This window comes from Notamacropus eugenii, chromosome 4, assembly GCF_028372415.1.
Source record: "Notamacropus eugenii isolate mMacEug1 chromosome 4, mMacEug1.pri_v2, whole genome shotgun sequence".
Lineage (NCBI taxonomy): Eukaryota > Metazoa > Chordata > Mammalia > Diprotodontia > Macropodidae > Notamacropus > Notamacropus eugenii.
Window position 1 is genome coordinate 86,956,859 of NC_092875.1, and position 16,726 is coordinate 86,973,584.

A 16,726-nucleotide genomic window follows, 5' to 3' on the forward strand; every position below is an offset into this window, starting at 1 on the left:
GATAAGAGAAAGGGAGGGCAGATAAAAGAAGGCAGTGGTCAGAAGCAAACAGAATTTAGAGGAGGGACAGAATGGAGAGAGAGAAAGAGAGAGAGAAAGAAATATAAGAAAATAAGATGGAGCAGCAGCTAGGTGACACAGTGAACAAAGCACTGGCCCTGGAGTCAGAAGAACCTGAGTTCAAAGCTGGCTTTAGACATTTACATGCTGTGTGACCCTGGACAAGTCAACCTCAGTTGCCTCCAAGAAAAAAAAAAGATAAGGGAAATGCACAATTAGTAATCATAACTGTGAATGTAAATTGTATAAACTCACCCATAAAATGAAAGTGGATAGCAGAATGGAGCAGAAAATTAAAAACCAGAATCCAACAATATGTTATTTACAAGAAACACACTTGAAACAGAGACACACAGAGTTAAAATGAGGGGCTAGAGCAGAATCTATAATGCTTCAGCTTATGTAAAACAGGGAGGGATAGCAATCATGATCTCAGACAAAGAAAAGCAAAAATAGATCCAAGTAGTAATCAGGGAAACTACATCTTGCTAAAAGGAATCATAGACTATGAAGTAATATCAATATTAAACATACATGCACCAAATGGCAGAGCATATACTAGTGGGGGACCTCAACTTTCTTCTCTCAGCATTAGATAAATCTAACCATAAATTTAATAAAGAAGTCAAGGAGATGAACAGTCTTAGAAAAGTTAGATATGGTAGATTTCTGGAGAAACTGAATGAGAAGAGAAGGGAGGTTTTCCCCTCCCAGATCTATTTTTCTTAAAGAGACCATTCTTTGCCTCATTTTTTATTAAACCTTAATCACTGAATGGGCACTGCCTCAGGCAAACTGAGACCTGTTAAACACCTTAGCTTGAAAAGGCCAAAGTCCTAGTTCATCTCCAGTTGTCCAGATCCATATCTGGCCACTGGACTCAGATGGCTAAGGAGAATAAAGTAAGGCTGATGACTTTGCACAGCCCTCTCTCACTTAAATCCAATTCACTTGCATGTTGTGGTATCGCCTCCCTGATGTTATGGTCTTCTTCAAGAACAAAGGACAAACAGTTGCAGCAGTTCATGTAAATCTTTCCAGGTTTTTCTGAAATCATCCTACTTATCATTTCTTAGAACACAATAATGCTCCATCACAATCATATACAACAACTTGTTTAGCCTTTCTCAATTGATGGGCATCCCTCAGTTTTCCATTCTTTTCCACCACAAACAGAACCGCTATAAGTATTTTTATACAAGTAGGTCCTTTTTCCTTTTTTAAAAATCTCTTTAAGATATATACCTAGAAATGGTATTGCTAAATTAAAGGGTGTTCACAGTTTTATAGACCGTTGGGCATAGTGGAACTCAAGTCTCTAAAAAATATAATGTTAAACATTATATATAATATATAAAATTGGGAGATATTTAATAAAAATTTTTTTAAGAAATTGGACTAAAAAACAAACAAATGAAAAGAAATGAGAGTGATGCCAGAAAATTATGAAAAGAGAATTAACAGGGAATGCAGCCAAGATGGCAGAGAAAAGTCAGGGACTCACCTGAGCCCTCTGAATAACTTTAAATAATGCCTCAGGACAAATTCTGGAGCAGCAGAATCCACAGAGGGGCAGGGTAAGGAATTTTTCAGCCCAAGACAATTCAGAGGGTCAGAAAGAAAGGTCTCTCACACTGGACTGAGAGTGGAGCACAGTTTAATGTAGGCTGTTCGAGTGCCAACCAGGCCTCAACAAACCAGGAATAGGCCTTGGGAGCACCTAAATCAGCATCAGCAGTAGCTGCCTCCACAACCCTCAAGCAACAGACAGTAAGGAGGTCAAACAACTGGTCTGAAGGAGATGATTGCTTTCTCTTTGCTAGCACTGGGGGCAGGACTCTGTTGCTTTACCCATACTTTGATGTCAGGTCACAGTCCTGGGGGGCAATCCCAGGTGTGAGGAGGAGCAGTAGCACACAAGACCTTGCAGTCACTGTGGAGCAGGGACCTTTGTCACAGTTCCAGGGCAGAAAAGAGTATTTGTGGTCACTCACAGACCAGAGCACAGGCTAGGAGAGTAGTAAACACACCTTTCCTTAGATCATATCACTTTGGAAGAACTAAAAATGTACAAGTCCCTAGAAGTATCTCTGAAAATAGCTGCACAAAACCCCAAAAGCTTTTGCCCTCCACCCTGGAAGCAGAGCCTCACTTTAACAAAGAATTAAAAATCAAGAAATAGACTGGGAAAATGAGTGAACAGAAAAAATCTGACTATGGAAAGTTCTATGATGACAAAAAAGATCAAAACAAAAACTCAGGAGACAACAAAGTCAAAGCTGATATATCCAAAGCCTCAAAGAAAAATGTGAATTGGTCATAGGCCATAAAAAAGCTCAAAAAAGATTTTTAAAATCAAGTAAGAGAGGTAGAAGAAAAACTGGGAAGAGAAATGATAGTGAAGCAAGAAAATCACACGCACTAAAAAAAGGCCAACATTTTGGCAAAAGAGGATCAAAAAACACTGAAAAAACATAACACTTTAAAAAACAAAATAGACAAAATGGTAAAAAAAAACAAAAATCCAATGAGGAGAATAATGCCTTAAAAAGCAGAATTGGCCAAATGGGAAAAAAGGCACAAAAATTAACTAAAGAAAAGAAATCCTTAAAAAAGTAGAATTGGCCAAATGGAAAAAGAGATATAAAAGCTCACTGAAGAAAATCATTCTTTAAAAATTAGAACTGAGCAAGTGGAAGCTAATGACTTTATGAGAAATCAAGAAATAATAAAAAGAATGAAAAGGATGAAAAATAGAAGAAAATGTGAAATATCTCATTAGAAAACCAACTGATCTAGAAACTATATTGATGAGTGATAATTTGAGAATTACTGGACTACTGGAAAGCTTAAAGGATCAAAAGAAGATGCTGGCATCATAGTTCAAGAAATTATCAAGGAAAAATTCCCCAATATCTTAGACCCAAAAGGTAAAATAGAAATGAAAAGAATCAACCGATCACTACCTGAATGAGATCCCAAAACCAAAACTCTAGGAAAATTATAGCCAAATTCCAGAGCTTTCAGGTCAAAGAGAAAATATTTCAAGCAACCAAAAAGAAACCATCAAATATTGTGGAATGACATCTAGGATCACACAAGATTTATCAGCTATCAAGTTAAAGGAGTAGAAGGCTTGGAGTACGATTTTCTCGAAGACAAAGGAGCTAAAATTACAATCAAGAATACTATATCCAGCAAGACAGTATAATCCTTAGGGGAGACATTTGATGGACATTTAATGAAATAGAGGGCTTTCAAGTATTCCTGATGAAAAAAACAGAGCTGAATAGGAAATTTGATTTTCAAATACAAGAGTCAAGAGAAGCACAGAAAGGTAAAGATGAAAGAGAAATCACAATGGACTTAATATATTTAAACTGTTTATATTCCTATATGGGAAAATGATACATTTAACTCTTAAGAACTTTAGCATTATTAAAGGTTTGAAGACAGAAAGCATGAATGTGAGTTGATGACGAATGAATGTGTTGGGATGATCCCCCTCCCACATAAAAAAATGAAAGAATGAGAAAGAGGGGTGCATGGGGACAAGGAAGAAGGGAGAGGTAAAATAGGGAAATTTTCTCACATAATAGAGGAATGCAAGGAAGAACTTTTACAGTAAAGGGGAAAATGGGGAGGGGGACAATGCTCAACATCACTCTCATTGGAATTATTTTAAAAAGGGAAGATTACATATCACACTCAGGTATAAAAATCTATCTGACTCAATAGGGAAATAGTTGGGGTAAGGAGTGTATTCAAGGAAGACCAGGACCTCTGATGTGAGGGCTTCTAAATACTTTTCAGGGCTGTGTTCCACCTTTGGTATCCACCTGATTCACTCTCACTTGTGGCTCCAAGAAGCCATGTGTAGCATGTGCAGCAGCCACACTCCAATAAACCATTTTGGCAGATGGGCTAAACCAAGTTGAGGGTAACTGAGGGGTCTCAAACCCTTTGGTAAGTTAGGGAGGTATCTATTCCAAGAATATAAAGACTTCCCCTGGCTCAATGAGAAGAGAATAATTTGTTCCAAGGGCCAAGAAGGCAAATGAAAGTGGCACTGTGGAGTGCTTAGAGCTTGGTTAGACTTTGAAGATGCTAAGATCATTCACTGCATCCTGAGCCATCACCAGTCATCTTGACTTTGTCTTGCTTCTGGACTCCAATGATTCTGAAAGACAGAATGAGGCTGATGACTTTGTGCAACTCTGCCTCACTTACATCCAATTCTTCCATGAGCAAAAGACATTGCCCATACCATTTAACATTTTTGCCTGACTCAGAGTCCTGTGGCAAGAGATTAATGACAAAGCAGCAGGTGTGGATACACTGGGAACAATAGTCACAACCCTGCACACATGTGGCCCAGGCCACAGAGTCATCTTCTCACTGGACTGAAGCAGCAGTGACATTCAGCAGTCCTGCGCTGATTCTATTCCAGCTGAGATTTACAAGGCATGGGGTCCCACTGATCATACAAAAAAAAAATAGTTGAAAGTTATATGGGTTATATGGCAAGAGGAGGTTATTTCCCCCAGGAATTCAAGAATGCCCCCATTGCCCCTCTCTAAAAGAAAAGGAATTAAGACACAGCCGTGTGTGTGTGTGTGTGTGTGTGTGTGTGTGTGTGTGTGTGTGTGTGTGTGTGTGTGTGTGTGTGTGTGTGTGTGTGTGTGCTAGTCACTGCTGGCAAGATTCTTGCTCAGGCCCTTCTTAATAAGCTGATTCTTCACCTGGAAGATGGTCATCTACCCAAGAGCCAGCTTCAGGAAGGGCTGAGAAATGGTGAATAAGGAAATATACTAGGAACAGAATAGAGGTTTGTACACAACATTCATTGATCTGACCAAGGTCTTTGCTATTGTCCATCATGAGGGCTTGTGGAAAATTATGGCAAAATTTGGTTGCCTGGAGAAATTTATCAGTATTATACATCACTTTCATGATGGCATGCTTGCACAGATTCTGGATAATAGATAATGCTCTTGCACTGAGTGAAGCAGGATTATGTGCTTGCTCCCATGCTTTTTAGCATAATGTTTTCACTAATGTTGTCAGATACTTTCAAAGAGGATGAAAATGACATCAAGGTCAACTACCACACTGATAGTAATTATTTAACTTGAAAAGTCTATAAGGCAGGACTAAAGTAGGGGGTGAGTTGGTGCATGACTTTTTGTTCCCAGATAATTGTGTACTCAATAAGCCTCTGAGGCCTAGATGCAACAAAGTATGGATCAGTTCTCTGCTGCTTGTGCTCATTTTGTCCTACCAACACCAAGAAAACATTTTTGCCACCAGACAACACCACACCATCCATCCATGGAAGCACTGGTTACAGCAAATTGAGAAATATTGAATGCTGTGGATAAATTCACTTACCTTGGCAGTATACTTTGCAGGATTGTACACATAGATGATGAGGTTGATGCACACATGGCCAGAGCTAGCTTGTGTTTGGAAGGCTGCAAAGGAAAAGTGTGGGAGAGAAGAGGTATTAGTCTGACTACCAAACTGATGGTCTACAGAGCCACTGTACTGACCTCATTGTTGTATGTCTGTGAAATCTGGACAATGTACCAGTGCCATGCCAGGAAACTGAATCACTCCCATTTGAATTGTCTTAAGAAGGTTCTGAAGATCACCTGGCAGGATAAGGACTGAGGTCCTTTGTGTAGCTGAACTGCCAAGCATTCAAACTCTACTTTAGAGAGCACAACACTGATGGGCTGGCCACCTTGTTCAAATGCCAAATGTACCCTTGCCAAAAAGACTTTTTTATGGAGAACAAGGCAAGCGTTCACATGAAAGTTGAAAGAGATTCAAGGACACTCTCAAGATCTCTCTGAAGAACTTTGGAATTGATTGTGTGTCATGGGAGACACTAGCATAGGACTGCCCAGCATGGAATGTCCATATCAAAGAAGGCACTGTTCTCTATGAGTGAAGCAGAATTGCAGTAGCTAAAAAGAAACATGACAAGCACAAATTTAAGGTCATCTCCACTTCAAAAGTTCATGTGGACAATTTTGTGCCAGACCTGCAGTAGAGCCTTCTGAGATCATATTTCTCTGATCAGCCACAGTAGGACATGCTATACCTTGATTCCAACATAGTGATGTCATTTTGATCCTCTTTGAGAAGGAAGGACAACAACCAACCAATCAGGAGTGGAAAAGAATAAGATAGGGAGGGGGTGATAAAAGAGAGGGCTATTAAGGGAGTCAATAATGAAAAGTAAAACAAATTCTTGAGGAGGGATAGTATAAAAAGAGAGATGAATAAGCATAAGGAAATAAGATGGAGAGAAATACCCAGTAATCATTACTGTGAATGCAAATACAATGAGCTCACACATAAAACTGAAGCAGCTAGCAGAACAGATTAAAAATCAGAATCCGATATTATGTTGTTTACAAGGGACACACTTGAAATAGAAAGAGACATAATCCAAATAAAGAGCTATTATGCTTCAGTCGAAATGAAATGGGTAGTAATCATGATCTCAGACTAAGAAAAACCAAAAATATACCTAATTAAAAGATATAATCAGGAAAACTGTTTTGCTACAACCTACCATAGACAGTGAAGTAATATCCAAAATTTTTTCAACCAATTTCTCTGATAAAGGCTTCATTTCTCAAATATCTAGGGAACTGAGTCAAATTTATAAAAATAAGTGCCATGCCCCAGTTGATAAGTGGTCAGAGGATATGAACAGACAGTTTCCAGAAGAAGAAATCAAAGCTATTTATAGTCATATGAAAAAAAAATGCTCTAAATCACTACTGATAAGTATTAAAACAACTCTGAGGTACCACTTCAAAATGACAAATGCTGGAGGCATTGAGGGAAAATAGATATACTAATAAACTGTTAGTTGAGTTATGAACTAGTCCAGTCATTCTGGACGACAATTTGGAAATATGCCCAAAGGATTATAAAACTGTGCATGCCCTTTGACACAGTATTGCCATTAGTAGGTCTATACCCCAAAGAGATCAGAGAAAAAGGAAAAGGACTTATATGTTCAAAAATTTTTATAGCAGCTCTCTTTGTGGTGGTAAAGAATTGGAAATTGGGCTGCTGTCTCTCTTAAGAAGAATCCGCCAGGTACATCACCCTGAATAAATGTCCTTGCTTGATTTAGAGACCGTCTAAGTCAAATTCTTTGTAGACGATGAAACCATGACACACACCTTGCACCTCAACAAGGTGATATCCCTGTGTTTGATGAAATGAGGTGAGGTTATTAGAATTTGTTTTGTTCAAATCAATTTACTAAAGATGTTCAAGGAGAGCTATGTTTCTATTAAAATATCTCAATTACTTAACACTCATTTATCTTAAAACTCAAGCTTATGAACGTGTGTGTGTTTGTATGCACATAAGCACATGTGCATGCAAAATAATCACTAGAGTTCACTTGTTCATTTGATTTTTTTAAATTTGGGCTATTATATTGTTTCTGTTTATTTACGTATGGCTGAAGATTAAATCTCATCGGTTCAAAATCCTAGGGCAAATCAAAATTATTTAGAAGAACACAAATTGTTCTATTCAATATGTAATCCTGTTTTGAAACAGATAAAATTTATAAACAGTTAGCACCCACCACTGCTAACAGGGATTTGCCACTTCAATGGGGGTTGGGGTGAGAAGGGAGGAAGGGAGAGAATTTGGATCTCAGAGTTTTTTTTAATGAATGTTAAAAGTGTTTTTACATGTAACTGGGGAAAAATAAAATATTAAATACATTTTTAAAAATACATCAAATTCAACAATGACAAAAGTGAGAACTGGGGGTGGGGTGGGTGGGATGCACATCAAGACAGAGGATGATACCAAGGACAGAACAGTCACTGGGAAAACAGATTTCTTGATCCCGAAGGGAAGAATAAAAGGAAAGGGGGAAAAAAACTAGAATCAAAGGAGGTGCCCATTAATTAGGGAATAGCTAAATAAATGAATGTAGTAAAAATTATTATGCTGTAAAAAATGATGAAAGAGATGATTTCAGAGTAGTATAAATGGATAAAGAGTGAAGTCTGCAAAAACAGAACAGTTTTATATAAGGATGACACTATGAAGGAAAAAAACTTTGAAAAACTGCTCTAAAACTATGCAAAATAAGAGGTCCTCAGTCATATCAAGCTTATATATTAAATTATAACCAAGCTTATAGTAACTATTATTATATATTATATATAAATATACTATTATATATTATCTATGTAAATATATAATATATAATTGTATATTATTATCTGTATTAATGGATGCAGATGAGGACTAAAATAATACTATATATAATTTTCAATATTAGAAATATTTGTTGAATTTTACCACATATTCCCATTCATTATCCTTACATCAAAAGCTATGATGTTTATGATGAGAGAACTCAATTTCTAATCTCCCACTACTCTGAACTCTTGTAGCACAGAGAAAATGCTGTAAGATATTTTTACTTAAGACTTTTTCAGTAGAATAATAAAAAATTAATGTTGAAAAAGGACTCTGATCAGAGCAATGACTAACCATGTCTCCAGAGGACCTGTGATGAAGCTGTTACTCACCAGCTGACAGAGAGGTGATGGACTGAAAGTTCCAAGACATACATTTTTGGACATTGCCACTGTGGGCATTTGCTTTGCCTGACCAAGAGCATTTGTTAAAACAGGTTTCTTTTTCTTTTATCTAGAGTTTTTTTATAGGAGTGAAAAGTAAGGAGGGAGTGTGAGAGAGGTGGGGTTATCAATAAAGATGTCCCATAAGAAAAAGAGAGCAGTTGAAACATTTTTTTCAATGAAAACAAAGCAGAATAATTTTGAAAGCAAAGTATGCAATTTGCTAAAAAAAAAAATTTTTTTAAAGCAAATGGAGTGAAATGGAGACTCTGTCATATAGAATCCACTTTTGGAGTTCTGCTGTACATATGAAAATACTTGTTTTGGGGTGTTTAAGTTCAAAATAAAAATAATTTTGAAAATAAAGCACCCTATTCAGCATGACATTTTGTATCTCCTGCCTTAGTTTTAGTTCTGGGAACTTCCCAGATCTCCCCCCCTCCCCCTCCCCGCCCCCTCCAGTGGAGCTCAAAGTTCTGGATAAAATCAGAAAAAAATGCAAAAGGGAGGTTCCACCTATCTACATGGTTGCTGTAATCTATGTACATAGTATATTTTCCATCTACCCATCCATAGAATGTAAGCTCCTTGAGGGGAGGGACAATTTCATGATTTTTTTAAAATTTCTATATTCCCAATACATAACATAAATCATGGTGGGCACTGTGTGTGTGTGTGTGTGTGTGTGTGTGTGTGTGTGTGTGTGTGTATACATTATACATACATATATATATATATATATTAAAATTTGATTTCATTGTAGTTTTCTTCCTCCAAGAGCAAATTCAGATTTTTGTACCTGATAACTCCCCTTACCAGTGACCACTCTTCTTTTGCAATCTGGCTCCCACCCTCCGTCTATTGAACTCTAAGAAGTGCTTTCACTGGGTGACTTTTGGGTCACCAATAAACTCCTAATCACTAAATCTAATATCCTTTTTCAGCTTCATTTTCCTTGATTTCTCTGTAGCTCACTCTGAATATCCTCTCCTCCCTAGACTTTCAATTCACCACAAAACTGTGGTTTTCCTTCAATGTTTATAACTGCTCCTTCCAGGGTTCTTTACTCTCTTCTCAACCCCCTAATTGTGGATGTTCGCTTGGGCTTGTCCTTACTGCTTTTCAATCTTCCTTTCCAAAGCTTCAATTACCAAATCTTTGCATTTACTTATCCTCTTTCCTGAGCTCCAGATTGGACCTCTACCTGGTTGTTCCATTGGCATCTCAGTCCAAGATGAAGTTTTTTGTTTTATCTATCTTTTCCCCTAAATTTACTCCTTCTTCTGACATTTCTGTCACCACCATTCACCTAGTATCCCATATTTAACAACTTGGTTGATTCTTCCCTCACCTGTCATATCCAATTAGTTAACAAGTCCTATTGATTTCACCTCCACTCCAATTCTTCAATTCCCTTCTCTCTTTCCCCAAACACCACCCTTGAGTGACAAGGGTGCTGAGATCTGAATTGCTTAGTCTCCTTTAGATATCTGAGGAGACAACTACACATAATTAAAATCCAGTCAAAGACTTTGGAGTAACTCAGCATGCAGAATCTGAGCCACCAGTGAAGGCCTCCTCTCTTCCTGTGCTTTCCACATGGACTATACATATGATATGAGATAATGCTTATGGCCCATAGAGCACAATCAAAGCCTGAGAAAGCTTGAACTTTTCCACTAAGAGTGACAACTACTTTTCATTTTCTTCTCCCATATGAAGGCATGAGGCATCAATTTTTTTTTTCAAACTCCCTGCTATAACTGTAGGAAGCAGCTGGTGTCACAGTATACAGAGTACTGGGCCTACAGATAGGAAGACCTCAGTTCAAATCCAGCCTCAAATACTTACTAACTGTGTGACCCTGGGCAAGTCATTTAACCTCCATTTGTCAATTTCCTCAACTGTAAAACGGAGGAGGGGATGTCAAGGAAAGTTCCTCTGTAGAAGAAGGCATTTGAACTGAGTCCTGAAGGAAGTCAGGGATTATTTTTATAAAACAATATTATTTCCCCAATTACATGTAAAAACAATTTTAACATTCAGGGTTTTTTTTTAAGTTTTGAGTTCCAAATTTTATTTCTCCCTCCCCCCTCCCTGAGACATTAAGCAATCTGATATAAGTTACATATGTGCAAACATATAAAACATATTTCCATATTAATTATTTTGTGGAAGAAAACTTGAATGCCAAAAGAAAGGAAGAAAGGAAGGAAGAAAGAAAAAGAAAGAAAGAAAGAAGGGAGGGAGGGAGGGAGGCAGGAAGGAGAAAATAGCATGCTTTCATCTGTATTCAGATGCCATCAGTTCTTTCTCTGGAGATGGATAGCATTTTTCATCATGCGTCCTTTGGGATCCTCTTGAATCACTGTATGGCTAAGAGTAGCTAAGTCATTCACAGTTGTTCATCAGATAATATTGCTGTTACTGTTGCAATGTTAATTTTGTAATATTGTAACGTACAATGTTCTGGTTCTGCTCACTTCACTTTGCATCAGTTCATGTAAGTCTTTGCAGGTTTTCCTGAAGTCATCCTGCTTGTCACTTATGAAAGAACAATAATATGTAGTATACCACATATTATTTAGTGGTATATACCACTAAATATACCATATTTATATACCACAACTTATTTAGTTATTCCCCAGTTGATGAGTATCCCTGCCATCACAAAAAGAGCTGCTATAAATATTTCTGTACAAATAAGTCCCTCCTCCTTTTTTTTTTTAATTTCTTTGGGATACAGACTTAGTAGTGGTATTGCCAGATCAAAGGGTATGCACGGCTTTATAACCCTTTGGGCATCGTTCCAAATTGGAAGCCAGGGTTTCTAAGATGCAGAAGTGAGGAATAAGAGCGTTCACCATGGGGTCAGGCAATGTAAGGCCAGAAACTGGAGATGGAGTGTGATGTTTTAGGAACAGCAAGTAGGCCAGTATAGCTGGATTGCAGAGAGTATGAAGGGGAATATTGTATAAGAAGGCTAAAAAGGTAGAAAGAGGCCAGGCTGTCACAAATTTTTGATGTCATACAAAGGTATTTATATTTAATCCTGGTTGTTATCCTTCCTACTTGAAAAGGACCCAAATGACATCACTATCTTGGAGTCACTGTATAGTATGTTCAACTGTGACTGATCAGAGCACTACAAGCTCAGAAGGCTCTATCACAAGTCTGGCACAAGTAGCCTGTATCTTCTTTTGGGAGTGAGATGTCTCCAAATTTGTAAATTCCATGCTTCTTTTCAGCTACCACCCCTTCTTTGATGGGGGGCATGCCATGCTGGATGGTCCTGTGCCAGTGTCTCCCATGTCTCACAATCCATTCCAAAGTTCTTCAGAGGACCTAGAGAGTGTCTTGTATCATTTCTTCTGACAATCCTGTGAGTGCTTGTCTTGTGTGAGTTCTCCATAAAATAGTCTTTTAGGCAAAGGTACATCTGACATTTGGACAACGTGACCTGCCCCTCAGAATTGTGCTCTCTGCAATACAGTTTGCATGCTTGCAGTTCAGCTAGAGAAAAGACCTCAGTGTCTGATACTTTATCTTGCCAGGTGATCTTAAGAATTTTCCTAAAATAATTCAAATGGAAATGATTTGGTTTCCTGACATAGTACTGATAGACTCTCCAGGTGTCATAGGTATGCAACAATGAGGTGAGCACAGTGGCTTTGTAGATCTTCAGTTTGATAGGCAGCCTAATACTTCTGCTTTCCCACACTTCCTTTCAGAGCCTCACAAACACTGAGTTAGCTCTGGCAATGTGTGCATCAACCTCATTGTCTACATGTGCATCCCTGGAAAGCTGCTCTCGAACTATCCCTGTCACCAATGGGATGAAGCAAGGCTATGTGCTTGCTCCCATGCTTTTTAGCATGATGTTTTCAGCAATACTGTCAGACCCCTTCAGTGAGGACAAAAACAGCATCAAGGTCAGCTACCACAGTGATTAAATTATTTAACTTGAAAAGGCTACAAACCGAGACTAAAGTAGAAGGAGAGCTGGTGCATGACTTTTTGTTCACAGATGATTGTGTATTCAATGCAGCCTCGAGTCTGAGATGCAACAGAACATGAATCAATTCTTTGCCACTTGTGCTAATTTTGGTTTGAAAATTAACACCAAGAAAACAAGAGTTCTCCACCAGCTAAAAATATACCTTTTATACCTGAAACCATTGGTTAAAGTAAATGGAGAAATATTTAATACTAGAGAAAACAGGGATCCACTGCAGTTTGTTGAAGGGAAAGAAGGGACTTAAAGTTTAAGAAAATCACTTTGGTAGCTAAACAGAAGATGGATTGGACTTGAGGCAGAGAGACCAATTCAATAACTAAATAGTCCAATAACTAAATAACTAAATAGCCTGAGTTAAAGAGGTGGCTATTTGAATGAAAAGAAGAGAATGTATACAAGAGATGTAGAGAAAGAAATTACCAGATTTGCAACTTGATCAGATATGTGGAGGGAGCAAGAGAAGTCAAGACATTAAAATGTCAAGCCCACATAATCTGACAGATAGTGGTGCCATCAACACTAATAGAAAAATTTACTGTTGTAAGTGGAATAGAGAACTGATCAGGTAAGAATGGAAAGATTGCTTTGCAGCTGTGAAGGCCCAGTTGACATTAGGTAACAGATTTGCAGTGAGCTCAGAATAGTTTTATGACTCCCTCCAGCCCCAATCTAGAGCAGATAATAAATTGCAGCCATTTTTATCTTGTCATCTGTCACAGAGGAATTAGCATGACTCTGGGGCAGTCCCATTTATGGTAAAATGGTCCCCATCCTCTCCCAAAATCTTAAACCTACTGCACTCTGAAACTGGGACAGCGGTGGGCCCCTGCCTAAGGGCTCCTCTTGACCCTCCTAACTTTAGAGTGATCATCGATAATAAATGTTGCTGTTTCCCACCCAGCCTGATGTCTTTCTTTTTCTTGGTATTATTAAAGGGGCCACATAGCCCTGGCTACTTCTTAAACAGGCCTATTCAATGAATGGGCCTTGCCTCACCCTGAGTGAGTACCTGCAAAGACCTTGGCCTAAAGGGCCTAAGGTCTCCCAGTGCATCCTGGGTCATCTCCAGTCATCCTGATGAATATCTGGTCACTGGATTCAGATGGCTCAGGAGGAGAAGTGAGGCTGGTGACCTGCACAGTCCTCCCTCACTCAAAACAAAATCAAGTGCAAGTTGTGTCATCATTTCTCTGATGTCATGGTCTTCTTTGGCAACAAAGGACAAACCCAAGAATGGTCCTAGAATATTTCCCATCCTGTTTGGGGCTTAAAGGAGATCCAAAAGGCAATGTCAAGGAAAAAAAAATCCTCCTCCTTACTCACTTGATTTTAAATTACATTAAATCAGGCCCTTATTACTATCTGCTTGAACTACTGTAATACTGATATTTTATCTAGTATTCAAGACCCTCCATAACCTGGTGCCACCCTACCTTTTCTAGTCTCATAATACTTTTACTCATGTACTTTATACTTTGGCTAAACTGGACAATTTACCTTACACCACGGAGCACACCCTGAACTTTCTTGCCTCCATGCCTTTTTGCTCATGCAGTTCCCTGTTTCTATAATGTTCTCCCTCCCCATCTTTTAAAGCTCAAATCAAATACCACCTCCTCCAAGAAGCCCTCTGGGATGCCCCCTGGTGATCATAGTGTTCTGCCTCTCACCGCACTAAAACTTGTACCTCCCTGTAACTCTCTAATATAGCTATGTAATATTTTGTTTAGTTTCTTTTTTTTTTGAAGCCCAGACCTGTCATTATACTTACATAGAGAAATCCTAGAATGGAAAGTCCCTCCCTCTAGTGCAGATCAATAACTCTTGAAATTTATGCTATTAAAGAGTTACTAGGTGACAATTGCTTAGCATGGTATCTGACACATTGTAAGCATTTAAATTCTTTTTCTTTGTTTCTGTCTATCGCAATCAAAAGTTAAGTGATTTGCCCACAACTATTGACTGGGAGCCGTAGGGAATTTTATTTTGAGAGGAAGAATTTGAACTCAAGCCTTCCTCGACACTGCAGGCCCTCCATTTACTATCCCATGCGGCCCTTCGGTATCATGTATTACATGGCTCTTGGCAAAGGTATTTTTTGTGATCTGTAAGATTTGTTGAGAGGGACTGTCTTTTACCTCTTTTTGGATCTCCAGCACTAAACACTGTTCCTGGTAGGTGTTTAATAAGTATTGATTGATTTGTATATGAGGGGATTTCTGGGTGGATGGAGAGGTTTGTGCAATCTGTGTAAAGGGGGCCGGGATTGGAACAGGGGTCTTCTGATTGGTCAGTATATGAGAAAGCAGGCATCAGATACAAAGAACCTCAAATTTAGAGCCGAAGAACTGGCTCTACAGTTTACCACCTGTGTGACTGGCCAAGTGCCCACTTCTCTGGGCCTCAATTTCCTATGTGTTAAAGAATGACACGCTATTAGATCAGTGGTTCTTAAACTGGGGTCTGTGAGCTTTTCAAAAACACATTTCGATAAATGCTTTTCAGCATGCTTGATTTCCTTTGTAATCCCAGGGATCTTATTTTATGCACTTAAAAGCATTATTTTGTGTAGGGTCAGCCCTACAGGGCATCACCAGCCCAACAAACAGGTTCAGGACATAAAAAGGATAAAGATCCCTTTACTAGATGATTACTGGTTCCTTCCAGAATTAAATTCTGTGATGCAATAAGAGGTTTGTTTGTTCTCATCTCAGAGGATAAGGTTGTCCTTTCTCCAGATCACCTCCTTCTACTTGTGTCCTTAATCCCAGCTCTCTGATTAGTCTATTTAATCCATTTAATCATCCCCATCCACTCTAATTTTCTGCTTCTTCTTAACTGGTTCCCCAGCTGCCTACCTACAAACATGTCCAGATCTACCCATCCTTAAAAAATTTTCACTGGTACAAAAATGTGCATATCCTTTGACACAGCAATATCACTTCTGGGACTCTATCCCAAAGAGATCATAGAAATGGGAAAGGGTCCCACATGTACAAAAATATTTCTAGCAGCTCTCTTTGTGGTGGCCAAAAACTGGAAATCAAGGGGATGCCCATTAATTAGGGAATGGCTGAACAAGTTGTGGTATATGACTGTAATGGAATACTATTGTGCTACAAGAAACAATGAACTATGGAATTGAATCGCAGATAGAAACAGACCATTTTGTTTTGTTTTATGCTTTCTCCCATTCATTTTCATTCTTCTAGGCAACATGTATTTAATAGGAATGTACATGTAGAACCTATATAAGATTGTATGCCATCTCAGGGAGGGAGTGGGAAGGGGGGGAAATGAGGGGAAGGGAGTGGAATAAAATCTAAGATATATGGAACTGATTGTGAAACACTGAAAACAAATAAAATAATTCAATTTAAAAAAATGAATGGGAATAAAGAAAAAAATATTCATTTGACTCTACCATCCCCCAAGGCTATCCTCCTCTATCTCCCTTTCCTTTCTCAGCCAAACTCCTAGAGAAAGCGATCTATACTCATTATCTTTTTTTCTCTCCTCCCATTCACTTCTTAGCCCCACAAACTCCAGGTGAAACTGTTCTCTCCTGTGTAGATTATACATATAAGTCACCACTTTTCTTCTAATCACTCAGGTTTTAAACCTCCATTGGTTTTTCAGTCAGTCAGAGGCATTTAATAAGCATCTATTATGTGTTAATTCAGACTATACTAGGTGGCTGAGGATACAAGGACAAAACTGAAACTGAAGCAATCCCTGACCTCAAGTTTACTTTCTTTCACGAGAGCCAACATATATGTATATGTGTATGTTGTTCCTTCGTTCTCGAAGAGGACCAATGATATCTTGGGTGAATTGGATTTAAGTGAGGCAGAGCTGCACAAAGTCATCAGCTTCACTCTTGCTTCCAGAGTCACTGAAGTCCACTGGCAAGACAAAAATTGGGACAACAGGCAGTGCCCTGGGCTACAGCAGATGACTTTGTGGTCTTCAATGTCTGATTACAGCACTTGTTTTAGCCACTTTTACT

The 16,726-nt window shown here is 38.5% G+C and overlaps 1 long non-coding RNA gene across 1 annotated transcript; it reads right to left on the reverse strand.

The window, feature by feature from the left end:
- Positions 1 to 3,430: 3,430 nt before the first annotated feature.
- LOC140500297 (uncharacterized) lies at positions 3,431 to 5,570 on the reverse strand. Its single transcript, XR_011965688.1, has 2 exons — positions 5,452 to 5,570; positions 3,431 to 4,240 (listed from the first exon to the last, which is right to left on the reverse strand). It is a non-coding gene; the product is annotated as an uncharacterized lncRNA (long non-coding RNA).
- Between the last annotated feature and the right edge of the window lie 11,156 nt (positions 5,571 to 16,726).